Source organism: Leopardus geoffroyi, chromosome C3 (assembly GCF_018350155.1).
Source record: "Leopardus geoffroyi isolate Oge1 chromosome C3, O.geoffroyi_Oge1_pat1.0, whole genome shotgun sequence".
Classification (NCBI taxonomy): Eukaryota; Metazoa; Chordata; class Mammalia; order Carnivora; family Felidae; genus Leopardus; species Leopardus geoffroyi.
Window position 1 is genome coordinate 127,970,835 of NC_059338.1, and position 15,875 is coordinate 127,986,709.

The window sequence follows — 15,875 nt, forward strand, 5'->3', positions numbered from 1 at the left end:
GTTGTGAGGGAGGGGTGGGAAGCGGGGAGGGGTGTCTGGCTTCCACTTTAGACTGTGAGTCCTTGAGAACAGAGGTGATTGTGTACCTTTTGGTATCGGTGCCCAACCTGGTGCCTCTTGTAATGTCACTTAATAAGGTTTGCAGGATGGATTAATTACTGCCTGGAAACCCCTGCTTGACAGCTATTCGTGTTCCTGAATTAAGAGTTGGCCATAACGTGTATTGATTAAATATGGATAACTCATGGTAAATCCCTTTATCGTTATTGGAAAAGTAGGCCAAGCTGTGGTCAATTAAGTAGATGTAGAGAAAAATATATTAATTTTGGGGTACATAATAGACTTAATCATTTTTTAAAATCTGGCAATTTATGCCCTGCTTCTTTTCACAAAGGATACAAGAAAGCACATTCACAAAGTGAAAAAAGAAAAAGGATATCAGAAATACGCATGCAGTAAGGACCAATATAGTTGCTATAGCTGAACAGTAATTTTGACTCCGAATTTTTTGGAAATCAAAATAGACATTCATAGTAACATATACTCAAATATCGACGTGGCAGTGATAGCACAGGGGAAATGGTGAGAAAGGTGAATAATTTGACTGAAAAAAACGGTAAAAGATGTTATATGCATGCATGAAATGAAAATGAACTCAAAGTAGATGGTATATTCTTAAAAGTATAAGGTATATTATACCTTCTCAAAGTATAAGGTATATTCTTAAAAGTTTCATTGATCATCAACAAAAAAGTATAAAAGTATAAGGTATATTATACCTTCTCAAAGTATAAGGTATATTCTTAAAAGTTTCATTGATCATCAACAAAAACCACACTATTGCTTCTGCAATGTATAAGCCTCTACCCATCCATCCCAACCCCAATCCGGCCCTTCTATTTCTTGCTCCTGAAATCAGGCATGTAACCTACTAGTGAAAACACTAACAGAGCTGAAAACATTCAATGCTTTACATTTTTTTTTTAATTTTTTTTTTTAACGTTTATTTATTTTTGGGACAGAGAGAGACAGAGCATGAACGGGGGAGGGGCAGAGAGAGAGGGAGACACAGAATCGGAAACAGGCTCCAGGCTCTGAGCCATCAGCCCAGAGCCCGACGCGGGGCTCGAACTCACGGACCGCGAGACCATGACCTGGCTGAAGTCGGACGCTTAACCGACTGCGCCACCCAGGCGCCCCTCAATGCTTTACATTTTGAAAAGGCAATTACTCAATAGTTTGGGGGGCAAGAAGGAGGAAGGAGAGATACTAAACAAATTACAGTAATATAAAACAATTCGTGATTTAAATAAAGAATAAAATGACTACTTTTTCTTTCTCTTTTTTTTTTTTTTTTGGATCTTCATACTGTTCATCAAGCCAAATAAAACAAGTGACAGAAGAAAATGCCATGACAAAGTCCTTCCACGTTGGCCTTGAAAAGACAATGTTATCAGTGAGTGTTGAGACAACCACACTTAAGCGAATCCACACCAAAGAAGTAAAATTATTTGAAAAGATTTGATTTTGGTGCATCTTCTGGCGGCCTAACTTAATACAAATAATGACACGGAACTCGCAGGAAGTACATTCATGGAAATAGCATAAGGGTGTGATGCATAAGGGTTTGACGCATAAGGGTGTGACGCATAAGGGTGTGACACTAGTGGTATCGTGATGCCACAGTAAAGAGAAGACAAGGACTTCTCTAATATTACTAGCTCATGAAAATGGGATCATTAATAATGCTGAGCTTAAACCACGTAGAATCTCTAGGATTAAACTGACTACAAAGCAAAAAAAACACCTATTCACAAAGTTGCAAAGACTGTTCTGATACTAAAAAAGCCAGCACAACTAATTATAAACACACATTAGACTATATCAACACAAGTCATCTTTTGACTACTTTTCACCAATTCCTAAAATGTTTTATATTAATAGAATTATCCAGACTTTCAGACAGTATCCATAAAATGCCAAGTAATTCACAAATACTAGGCTTAACTTTACTAAATGAGTTTGCATGTAGTTCATTTTGTGACATGAATTGAGTATGATACTTAACTAGGATTTTATATTATCTATGGCATCTGCCCTTCAATATAATCCATGATAAAGAAGACTGGACTGAAGAGTCAAAAAGGAGAAAGCAATATGAGTTTCTCAAGAAAAAAAAAATTCCCAACACTCAGAGTTAAAGCAGTAGAAGACTGACTGATGATTTTGTACACATAACAATTAAAACATCCCTTCATGAAAAACACCCCCACATTAATGACAAAAAAATTACAGACTAAAAACAGTAGGTAAAATATTTATATCTTCTATAACACAGGGTTAGCTTTTTTTTGTTTGTTTTGTTTTTTTCAGTAGGCTTCAAACCCAGTGCGGAGCCCAACCTGGGGCTTGAACTCACAACCCTGAGATGAAGACCTGAGTTGAGATCAAGAATCGGACACTTAAGGGGCGCCTGAGTGGCTCAGATCATGATCTCATGGTTTGGTGAGTTCGAACCCCACATTGGGCTCTGTGGTGACAGCTCAGAGCCTGGAACCTGCTTCCGATTATGTCTCCCTCTCTCTCTGTCCCTCCCCTGCTCATACTCTGTCTCTTTCGCTCAAAAAGATAAACAAACATTTAAAAAATTAAAAAAAAAAAAAAGAATTGGCAACTTAACCAACTGAGCCACCCAAGTGCACCAGGGCTAGTATTCTTAATATAGAATTCTTTTTTTTTTTTTTAATTTTTAAATGTTTATTTACTTTTGGGAGAGAAAAAGAGAGACAGAACATGAGCAGGGGAGGGACAGAGAGAGACGGAGACACAGAATCCGAAGCAAACTCCAGGCTCTGAGCTGTCAGCACAGAGCCCGATGCAGGGCTTGAACTCATCAACTGTGAAATCACTACCTGAGCCATAGTCGGATGCTTAACTGACTGAGCCACCCAGGCACCCCATAGAGTTCTAATACATCAATAATAAAAAGACAAACACTTGAATGAAAAAAATGTGCAGATGATACGAACATAACAATTTATTAAAGAATATAAAGTTCTACGTCAGTATTAATCAAAGTAAAATTTAAAAAATGCCTTCATTTATTTTTGGGAAATATTTAAAAGAATAGCAACCCCCAATTTTGGCCAGGGTATGGACACCCTCCAATACTGGTGGTGAAATAATAGTAGACCCAATATAACTGGAGGGTAGTTGGCAATATATATTTCAAAATGCTTGCCAAGTAACCAAGCAAATTCTTTTCCCAGAAATTTATCATAAGATAATCAGGAAAGTATGTAAAGAAATACAAACAAGTATGTTCCTAACAGTAACTTCGTATTTCCTAAATGCCAAGTACGGTACATAATGCTTTAATTTGTTTTAATCCTTCTAACAGCCACATTCTACAGATGCAAAAATAAGAGACCTAGGTAGATGAAATAATTTTTGAAGATACAAGGAACACAGCCAAGAATCAATATCATGTCATAGGATTCCAAAGCCTTAACTGCCAACTAACAGAGTAATTTTTTTTTACATTTTTTTTAAATTAAAAATGTCATAGGAGAGAAACAGATTGATGACCATGACAAAGAACAGAAAAGATGCAGAGACATAAAGAGGAACAGGAAACAGAATCATACAGATGAAACAGAGAAAGGCAGAGACAGAAAGAGATGAAGAGACAAAAAGGCATAGGTAGAGAGATATTTGAAATGACAGAGAAAGAGAAAAAGAAACACATTTTGAAATTAATAATACTATTTATTTTATTTTTTCTTTGGCTGTTTCTTACTATTTTTCGCAACAAGAATTACTTATGTGACATAAACATATATTTTTTTAAGAAAGTGAATTGCTAATGGAAGCAGAGGACCCAAGGTCATCTGATTGAATATACGCCTGGTCACACTCCTAAAGCAAATGGGCTGGGAGATTTCATAAGTTTGTGTCTTGTACCATCCTTCCATAAAAGTAGCAAGTGTAATTCCAAAATGTAAACCAGTAAAGGCAGATATCTGGAAGCACAAGATAGAAGATGAAAGAAACTTCCAACTGACTTCCAGACAAGGCCCAGAGAAGTGCGGTTAGTCTATGTTGATGATTTGGGGAGACACATACAGTTTACATATAAATCAATGCAGAAGGAGATGCCAGTATTCTTTCTAAGGGAGAGATAGACTCCGTTTGTAACTCCATGTCTACAAAGAATGCACATGTGTACATGTTCACACTCACAGGCACATATGTGTATGCACACACACAACTCATAAAACAACATGACAACAAAAATAAACCCAGAAACCTTCTCAAGTGGCTATGACAATACTAAGTGGAGAAACAGTAATGAAGATGGCTCAACCATGTCAATTTAGGACATGAAAAGCTAATTATATATGTTACTGTAGAGGCTTCACCTTCTTAGATTACACTGCCTCAATTTGCAGCTCAAATTGTCAAAATACTGTTACTGCCAAAATTATCTAGAACCACATATTTCAAACAGCAAAAGGCAAAATATATATGTACTGCTACAGGCAGTGTTTTACATTCATTAAAATCATTGCCAATTAAAAAAAAAACATAACTTAGGGGCGCCTGGGTGGCTCAGTCGGTTGAGCATCTGACTTTGGCTCATGTTGTGATCTCACGGCTCGCAAGTTCGAGCCCCGCGTTGGGCTCTGTGCTGACAGCTCAGAGCCTGGAGCCTGCTTCAGATTCTGTGTCTCCCTCTTTCTCTGCCCCTCCCCACTCATGCTCTGTCTCTCTCTCTCTCTCTCTCTCTCTTTCTCAAAAATAAATAAACATTAAAAAAACCCATAATTTAGAGCCATACGAAATATGGCAAATATTTATGAATGAATCAACATTTTTTCTTTCTCGTCTTCATGAAGGTAATTGAAATTATGAATAATACTGCCAGAACTCTAGACTTGATAGAACTTTTCCCAAATTGACGTTGAATGTCCATAAAGGATTATAAGGAGTTTATAATCAACTTAAGCATCCTTTTCTTAAGAGCTAGCTTCCTTCTTGGGGCACCTGGGTGGCTCAGTTGATTGAGCATCTGACTTTGGCTTAGGTCATGACCTTACAGTTTGTGAGTTCGAGGTCCACATCAGTGCTGCTGTCAGTGCAGACCCCACTTTGGATCCTCTGCCCCTCTCTGCCCCTCCCCCGCTTGTGCTCTCTCAAAAATAAATAAATATTTAAAAAAAGAGAGCTAGCTTCCTTCTAGCAATAATGATCTGTTCACAGGATAAGAATGACCCATGTGTGGTGTTCACAACCACCTTAAGTTAGTCGTGGTGAACCCAGTTATCATAATGCTCATCATCATAGCTAGACAAGTATGTTAAACATGCGAAATAAATTGAGACTGTCTTTTCCAAGTCATATTCTAACTAGAATGAAACATGTAGACAGTAATATCATATCCAAAACAAAACGAAGACATGACCTTACGGCCAAAGTAGTTATCTAACAGCAGGTGGCAAATATTCTCTTATCTTACCTTCTTTACCACATATTGCCGTCACAATTAGTTCTAAAAATTCTGGTAAAAGCGAGATAAGAAAGCAAATAGTTTTCTATGGTTTAACTTACACCAGAGACTAAAATAAGGATGGCAAATAGATTTCAATTTGCCTGCCCCTTCTAATCAGCTGCTAATTAATGCCAAGAACACTGTGTCAAGAAAGATTCTGAGTGGCTTTATTAATCACTGATGTCTACTGTATAAATCCATGGGAGGGAATGGAGGCTGCCATTGGACTCTATTCTTTTCCTGGTTTTATGTCTAACATATTTCCATTCCTGCTTAAGTTTATCTCTAAATGTCATCTTGTTTTCATGGGAATATAAACAACTAGATATAAATCAGTTTTTTGTAAGTATTAATTAACAAAGACGTTAATTAGGCTGAGATACTCAGTCGGTGAGAGGTGAAAGGATGAATGAAAACATGGCCTCCAACACATGTGAGTCAGAGGAACTGATCTGTGAATTCCAAAAGTCTCCAAGAGGCATTTCATAGAGGAAGCAAGAAATTATAATATTTAAGCTTCCCATAGAACTAATCAATACAAACTCTACCTCATTACTGTTCGGGCTTTATCAGATACTACATTATTATTTTTTTTAAGTAGGAGAAAAACGTTTTTAAAAAGACAGGAAACAATTTGTTCTCTCGAATGCATTATTTTGTTGTTTTATCATATATTTTCAAAATAAAATTTAGAAATGTTTGGATAAGTCATTATAGTAAAAGAGGGGAAAGAACTCCATTTAGATTCAGATTTGAGTTTAAACAGCTCTGCTACTGATTTTTTTTTTCATTCATGAATTTATATATTTGGCAAAGAAATTGAGTACTATGGGTAATGGGAAAGAAAGATAAATCCAAATATTTCACAGAATTCACCATGTAATTAGGGAACAGACTTGTAAATTAAAACATGGAAAATATTATAAAGATGCATTTTGGAAACAGAAAGAAAAGAGTGAGCATAGCTAGCAGCTGGATTTCTTTCATCCTTGTCATCTACACCTTGGAATAATATACACCCAACTTCTTTGCATAGGATGCAGTGAAATCACACATCTTTTACTGTAAATTTACTAAGATACGTCTACTTCTTACACCATTTAGGTTGAAAAACACAAGAGTCTGGTATCTCAAGTCCAGACCAAGTCCCTTTGGTGTCACATTTTTTACTTCAATCATACAACAATGTTGCTAAGTATTCACAGGACAAATGTAAGTTTCTATATAAAGTCAATATGGTTTAAGAGCATCCCTCCTAGGCATAAATGCAGAAATTCTCCTTGGACTGTAGACATCCTCAGGGAAAACTTTCTGATAACCACAAGCATCCAAGACCCTAATCTTGGTTAATCACTAACAGGTTAGCATCTCTGAAAACAACACAGCCTAAGAGCAGAAGAATGTGTGGTCTGGTTCTCATAGAATTTAAACCTAGGACAAAACATAGGGATTTAGAAGGTTATTTTTTAAAAATCCGAATTAATAACACATTATCAGTTTGGTAAGAAAATATGAACAGCAATTACTAAGCTTCCAGATATGCAACATAGCTTAGAAATAGAATGTATGTATTTGCTACTGACCCTGAGAGGAAGAATATGGAATTTTATAGTACAAGCAACCTTTTGCAATGTAATTAAACAATCTATCAAAACATCTTATAACATGGCAAAAATCTTACATTATTTTATTTGTACTGAATTAGCAATTAACTCAGCTCAATAAATCCTAGTCCATCCTCAAAACACCTATAGCAAGATAAACAACATGTATTGGGTAAAAAATTGAAAATAATTGCATAGCATAATGTATTAATATCATAATGTGTTTTATGTACTTGATTTATCTATATTACAGGCATTGTAACGATTCTAAGTCAGCTTCTCTCTGCTCCTAGTCCTAAAACTTTTGGCTGAAGAAATGACTAGCCCAGGAAATTCTATCCAATTCATAAAGAGTGATGACTTTCCATTCTCTTTCTTATAGGTAGGCAGTTAAGTAACTCTTAAAGTTCTGGACAATGACTGCTACCTAAAGTTATGAACATCTCATAAAGAAAAATGGCCTGAAATTAAGGAGGATTGATAGATGTCTTGCTTCCAAGGAAACATGAGAGCTTATGGTCTTGGACAAGTCATTTGGTTCTACATAGAATGATGCTACTCATCTAGAAATTAAAAGAGAACCAATAAGGCAAGACCAGTCATGGAAAAGATCAACTTGTTGCCAGACAGTTGAGGTCAGGAGACCTCAAACTAGCACTTGATGAAATGTTTATATTAAATTGAAGGAAGTCATAAGTAAAAGAAATGGCATATGACATAGAGATGGTGGAAAGCATGGAACACAATGATCCAGAATTGCATTGAGTACACATGGCAACAATTTTTTTTTTAAGCCTGGATCTCTTGAGTTTAGCAGTTCATTGTAGAAAAAGTCTTCCTTTCATACTGTTCACTTTGCTAAATTTTCTCACTGGGATTATAACAGAAGATAGCAATCTGTCAATTTTAAGGCACAGTGCAGACATGAGGTAGTACTGTTTTATTAATAAATAATCGTAATTCCAGCCAACATAAATTAGTGTAACTTTTACATGAGTTGAAATAGGGAAAAACTGGGATTTCTAAGGAAAAGTACTTACATGAGTGTAAGACTGGATTATGACTTTTCATATAGTAGTATCAATAAAGTAGACAGGAGAGAAAAGGCACAGTTAAGTCAAAAGCCTGATTTGGAGGCTTTTGCAATGATCTAGGTTTGAGGCAAGAACAGAAATTTTTAAAAAGAGTAAACATGAAGAGATATAATTAAGAAGAGATACTAAATTCAAAATTACAAACTTTGGGAATTGGCTGGGTGGAAACATTACAGGGGTAAAAAGAAAATTTCAGAGTCAGCCAGTGGGAGAGTAGACATTCTGATAACAAAACAGGAATCAGTAGAAGCAACTACTGAAGAAGCTAGAGTAGAATGTCAGCACAGACATGGAGGTTAAGAACCTTGTAGACATCCACATGGAAATGGTATCTAGGATTCAAGAGAGAGGTTAGGCAACAGAGAGGGATTTAATAGACTACTAATGTCATGACAGCAGATAGGATTATAGGAATGTTTAGAAATTATAATAAGACCAATGCTAGAATCTTGAGTAAAAATGATGTTTCAAAGTGATGGAAGGAATTTCATTCATTCATTCATTCATTCATTCATTCAGTTCTTACTACTGTGTCAAGTACTGAAAATATAAGTACTGAAAATACAAGTACTTACTACTGTGTCAAGTACTGAAAATATAAGAACCAAGCAAGACACAGGTATGCAATATGTATCTGAAAACCAAAAGACTATATCCACATTATTTAAATAGTTGTCCTAAGACATTTAGGTTTAATAAACATGCTTTGTTTTCCTTTGTAATATTTAAAAGTATATATTCTTCCTGTAAATATCTCTTAAGAACCAATACTTGAAGGAATTTGCCAGATGCTGAAAATTTTGTTAGTCTTGGTTTCAGAAATTAGCATGAATATAGTAATAACTTTTACTTGGAAAATGCAGTGAGTTACAAAAGAAATGGAAACTCCACAAATACCAAATTTGGTGCATGTGCAAACTTTTGGCAAAACTTTGTTAAAAAGAACATGCAAAAAGTGAAGGGTTTTTTTTCCGATAACCTGTCATCATTAGGTGAAAACATCATGGCTGTGTAAACAGAATACAATCATAGTTAACTGAGAACCCATTGGTCAAGCCGATGGCCACTTAGTAAGATGGCTCTCAAACAGTGAGACCGTCAGTAGGGGTGAAATGATTAAGCCAAAGAGACGGACAATTACCTCCCTCTTTTACACCAGATTCTACTACAGTCTCCTAAATGGTTGTTTAGTCTTCGTTTTCCTCTTAAACCTTATTGCATGTAAAGGTCCTTTCATTTTTTAGTATATGGCTAGAAAATGTTATAGACACATAAGAAAATAATTTTTAAAACTGGTATTTATTTTACATAGTTTGAACAAAAAAAATACAAAGAATGTCTTAGACACAATAGAATGGTCCAGAGTTTACTTCATATATACATATTTTTAAGTGAAAAGTGACTAAAAACTGTCACTTCGAAAAAATGAAATATCAAGAATGATTAGAAGTGGATTCTGCTTTAATTCTCTGCTTAAAATTTGTAGTATAAAAGTGAGAAAAAAAAGGTTTACTTCTTAAAGCAATTTATACATTAAATAACAACATTACTTGAATTATAGCCAGGTTAAAAAACTCCAAGAGAACTGACACCCTACAAAGGCATGTTACCAGAAACCACTGTCAAACCTAAAGAAATAAATGCAATGCCATACACTAGCAATGCTATAATTGGCCTATTGTCAAAGATTCCCACTCGCTTTAACTATCAGACCAGGGTAGTGTCTGAAGTGTATGAAGTGAAGTTTTTTTATTAAAACAAAATTTTTCCCTACACACCGTAATGTTAGTTGAATATCATTTTATCACTATGCTGTCCCAAAGCGCAAAAAAAAATTCTATTTTAATCACTGAGAAAAATTTCTCTTGTCTATATACTATGTTTCATCAAAATCATAAGCCTTTCCAAATCTAATATTACTGAAGTCTTATTACCAAGCCATCTAATTGACTTTAGCATCGACTCTGCTGCAGACTCTAAAATGTGCGCTAAAGTCATCACTTTTGGATGAAAAATACTTAGATAAAAATGTAAATCTATATATCTCCTAAAAATTTTTATTTAGCAAAACTGAGAAACCAATTGATTGACTTTTCAACCATCACTTTTATTTTAGGGCCTTAAAAGAAGAAAAAAATTTAAAAAAAAAAAAGAAGTACAGCATTTCCCTACAAAAAGACTATTCATTATGTCACTACAAGCCTACCATTTGTAATCAATCACCCAAAAAAGGAAAATGCAAACTATACCTACCAAGTAAGAATTTCATCAACATATTCATGTACATTTGCAATCTGGTGGACCTTATTATAAGCAAGAAGAGAAAATGTAGCCTTTTAATTAATATCCATGTTCCCCACTCTCATTGAAAGTCAAGTGCTTTCAAGGAGGGAAGGTCACAGAGCATTCCAATCCATGTCCAATTACCATGGTATGACAGTAGATCTGGTGCCCCACCAGAGCTGACTTTAAAGCTGGGCCTTCCAGGATGAATATTTGCTTCTTAGAGAATACGGAAGAACATGGTGGGCGGAAGGGTGTAACCTGCCTATGAGTATCAGGGTTGATAGTTCATGTCATGATGGAGAAATGGCCTACACTAGGGGATGGAGAACAATGAGTCTTAGACTGACTTGCACACCAGAAGGAGAGAATTCTCCAAAAAACAAACTGCCACAGTCTTACCTAGAAATAAAAATGCTCAGAATGAAGCCTGAGGGTCTAGATTTTTAAAAACTCTTTAGGAAAGCACAGGACATATAGGGAATCTTATCGCCAGTGTAGGGTGGCACATGTATCATTAGGGACAATTATACTCTTAATTGATGCTTAGCTAACAGCAAAGAAATTCTTTTAAAAAAATACAGCATTATTGCTTTTGTTGTCATCACCATTGTTTTTTAATGGCCAAGATTTGGTCAGAAAAGCCACAGGAAGGGCGTGGGTACTCACATTTATACTCCCTCAACAAGGAAGGGGTTAAGCTATATTCAGCCACCACATTTAAAAAGAAAGGTCTGAGTCTTTCATCCAACAAATAGTAATGGAGTTTGACTGGATGAACTACAGGGTTGAACTGCCTATCTAGCATTCCAGAATGACATTGATGCATCATAATAGGCTTGGCCTTTAGAAGACACTAAAATAATAAGAGTCTCTAGAATTACCAGTTTCTTGTTACAGCTAATCATTACCGAAAGTATTTGCATATAGCTATGTCGACAATGTGACTATTACCAGCCAATGATATCCTTCTAATGATCGCCAAAGTTTCTCTTTTTAAAAATATCTCTCACTCAGCTCTACGTAGTAAAGAGTTCTAGATAAACAGTGAAAATGAACTGTTAACTTAGGCTCCTTTATCAGACTTCATCTGGCCTACACAGATTCATTCCCCAGGACCTACAGCTGGGAAATTTTGAAGAGTTTCCAAATGAAACTACGAATTAATTCACTTGAGCATCAATGAATTTCCTGTGTTCCCAAATACATTTGACTTAAAATGGGTGTCATGGTGGCAGCCATGTCCATGCAAAGTGTCAATGTCTTCGCGGACACCAGTGACAGAACAGAGCTCAGATCAACTGGCATTCTACCTGGTGTGTGTGTGGCATGTAGCCCATAGCATGGTTTAGAGGTGCAACATAGATTTTTGCCATGGTAACTTGCCAGGTTCTTCCTTCGGAAGTTCAGAGAAAGATGGCACCACAGCCCAGTCTCCAAGATTCAATCTGAAGACCTGAAAGCTGTGACTGCCCAGGGCAAACTCTATATTCTTGCTGTCTTTCAGTTTCCTCTCCACCCTGCATTTCTCCTCTCTCCTATACTGCTGCACTGCACGTACAAGCAGGAAAGGTAAAAGATGTAAACTGCTTAAATTGGAATAAAGTAAGTGGAAAGGACGATTCTTACCCACATCCTTAAAGAAAAAAGTCTTCTTTATAAAAAGGGTGTATGTATGTAGTATCTGTGTGTGTGTTTTCTCACAAGCCAAGCTTCAAATTGTGTAACAGGAATTATAATTACACAGAATGGAAAAAGGAAATGGCTCATAAGGTGTAAGGTGATAATACACCTCAGAGGTCAAGCTGGGTTGTTTGATGAGGCCCTTTTGGTCACTGCCAGTTCTGATTTAGGAGCACGCTATTGATGGCCACACCAAAGAGGCCTGAAGGAAGTGGAGACTATTAAATCACTTGTTTACCTCAAGTGAGCACCAGTGGTACTCAGTCAATGATTTTATTGATCCACAATACTGTTCAATTAAGTGTGTTTATTTTGATTCTGCGATTAACATGCATTTGCAGAAGGACTGCTCACAGGGAAACAAAGTCTAAAATTATCCCTGGCCTTCCTGTCACCTCTTCCTTGTGTACCAGTGTCATTCTGAGTTAATGGATTATGCATTAAGTGAACAGATATTATCATGTTTAAGAGTAGTACTGAGTCTGAGTTCAGGTCTTTTAAGAATTCATTTCCTTAGTACAGTCAGTGAACAGAAGAACATGGCAGGAGTTAGTAATTAAGCTTAAGAGACAGGTTCCTTCTGGACAATAGGTAAAGATCCAGTTGTGTGGCTGCTGATAAAAGGAGCAAGATTGATTTTGCTGCCAAAATTGCCAGATTCAAATAGCTAAGTCAATAGCCTAAAGAAGGGAAAAATGGAAGCGCAGTGTATTCAGCCAAACCAGAGCAGAAAGCCAAAGCAAAATTCCAAGAGTGTCATGATTAGAATTGGGTGTGGCTCACTGACATCTTCCAATGACTGTATTAATAGCATTGAAATACCTGCTGCTTTTACTATCAGCTTTTAACAGACAACGTCTTCATTCTCTGCTTATTCTTCTTGTATATTCTCATTTGTTCCGCTTGGAACAAATTTGCTGGACAAATTTGGATTTATGTGGATGCACCTTTAATTGAGCCCCAAACTAGTGAAGCAACCATTCCCTCTAATACAGCAAAAGAAAACAATATATTTCTGAGAGTCTATCAATAACTTCAATATACCGTTGGATTTATCTGGACAATATGACCAAAAAACGCTGGCTGGAATTCAGAAACTATTCTGCTCCTATCTTCATTATAGCTAAGGCCAAAGGACATGATCATTTTTGAAACAGGAGGAATAAAAGAGCCACTCTTGTCCCCAAAATATGTACATCTGAAACAACTGTTTTTTTTTTTTCTAGAAGGGGTGATATAAGGGATCAGAAACTCTGTAAATAAAAGCTTTCCAATTATCTTTAAAGGATCTCCATTTCTAGGTACGCTGCAAAGCCCTTCCAGATTGCTTAAACTGTCCAGAATGGCATTGCCAGGGCATGTCTCTTTGTATTTACCCCCAAACATGAACTTGCCTGTTTTCGACCCAAAAGACACATTTATCGCTCTTGAATCTTGGCCCTCGCAAATGTAGACTGAATAATTCATTCTGATTATCTATATTAGGTCATGAGATTTTATACTTGGGGATAATGATGGGGAGTAAGAAGAAATGCTATGGAATCACTAGACTTGACCTGGCTCTTGGCCACTGGAATGTGGTCTTCACACCTCTTGCCTGAGTTGATCCTGAGAAGTAGAAGTTTCAAGTTAGGATTGCTGTGTTTACTTTTGTTTCTCCCCCAGTGGAGCCACAGTTTTAAAGTTGGTGAATTTCACAGAATTTAAACACATAGATCTCATTCATAGGAGCACAGCCACCTCCCTTTGGCATCTCTTCATGGCTAAACTTCCCTAGAGAGTGATTTATATTTCACTTCTGGAATTCGCTATCATCTGTTTGCAGTCTCCCTCTGTATAGCATTTGCTGCACTTCATCATCTCCTCCTAGCAAGTTTTCTTTAGCTGGATTCCCAGATCCTCAACACTTGTAATTTTCTCTCTAATCTTTCAGATAATTTCTTTCACTGGCATCGCCTCTTGCTTATCACCTCTCGTATCTAGAGATAACTCCATGCATACTTGGCTTTTCTATACACTCCTCTCTTGAAAATCTCTTCCCTCCTCATTATTCTACCTATTAATTCAATGGATGCAGTTTTCAACTCTATTTTGGCAGTTTCTACTGTATCACTTCTTCCCCTTGATGTCCTGTAAGAACCTCAGAAACAATTATGCTAAAAATTATATTCGATGCTCTTTTTCCCTCAAGTAACTTTCCCTTTTTAATCTACTTCTGACACAATCCTCCTCTGTCACTATGTGTTTAAAAAATGACTTAGCCACTTGTAATTCTTCTTTCTTTACCTTTGCCTCCCCCGTGACCAATTTTCAAGTTTTGTAAATTCTATTTCAGAAAAATCTTTAAAATACTTGCCCTCTTGCCATCTCAGTTCTGCAAGATTCTATTTACTTTTATTTTCCTAGAATAATAAGGATTCTGTGTCCTTGATAATAATTGGTATCCAACCAATCCATCTCACATTCTTCCTCTCCTTCTTAATTCCCTCTCTGCCCTCCTTTCTACTCCCCTTCCCTCCCTCCTTCCTTTCTTCCTTTTTTTTTTTCTCCTGGTAGCATGAATAAGCATGTTCTCTGTGCCAGGTATAAGGCTAGGCATTGACAAATACAAAGACAAACAAAACAAACAGATTCCTTTTCATCAGAGTCCTTTTAGATGAAGCTTACCTAACATTTCCCTGACCAAAACTAAAAGAGGCTCAGCAAACAAACCCAGAATGCATACTGCTTATCTAGCATTCAGCAATTCCTTTCTACCACCATTATATTTCAAAAATGATCTAATCTCAGCTTATTTTTAAGGTCGAACTTATTTTTTGTTCTAACCCATGTAGCTTTCAATTGTTCAAAAAATTAGTCCCACTACTTGCCTTATAAATTCAATGCTCTAAATACTGATTAGCAAGTTTAGATCAGAACTTACACATTTATTTTTTTTTCAAGAAAGAAAAGGAAGAAAATCACATTTAATAATTTTAGTGCCTAGGGCGCCTGGATGGCTCAGTCGGTTAAGCATCTGACTTTGGCTCAGGTCATGATCTCATGGTTCGTGAGTTCAAGCCCCGCGTCCGGCTCTGTGCTAACAGCTCAGAGCCTGGAGCCTGCTTCAGATTCTGTGCCTCCCTCTCTCTCTCTCTGCCCCTCCCCCACTCACAGTGTGTCCCTCTCTGTCTCTCAAAAATGAAAAAAAAATTAAAAAATTTTTTTTAAAATAACTTTAGTGCCTGAAACACTTCTCAAAGGTTGGGACCTATAAATATAAGTGACACTATATATTCATACACTGGTAAAATGATAATAAAACTCGTAATATCAAATTTTAATTTGTACATTGTTTTTCTCCTGAGCATTTCATTTAATCATGAGGAGAAAGAGCACGATAAAAAACTGGAGTTTCTCATCCCTCCACGATACTTTGCATTCCTCTTCCTTAGTCATCTCCAACTTCGTGTGTATCAATCTTACAAATCTTCTAAGGCTCAGTTTGAAAATAATATCCATAATGCCTTTCCAGATAACTCTAGTGTAAAAAACTCCCAGTTCTCCAGTCTGTCCCACTAAATTTCTACATTGCAATATGTTATTATTATAATTTTTGAAGCATGGATTTTAAGACACTATTTTTTAAAATTTTTGATTTTTGATTCTTAGGTAATATGC

At 36.3% G+C, this 15,875-nt stretch overlaps 1 protein-coding gene across 4 annotated transcripts in view; it reads right to left on the bottom strand.

Moving 5' to 3' along the window:
• ZFHX4 (zinc finger homeobox 4) overlaps positions 1–15,875 on the bottom strand; it is a 186,616-nt gene that overhangs the window by 111,210 nt on the left and 59,531 nt on the right. The gene's annotated exons all lie outside the window — the stretch shown is intronic.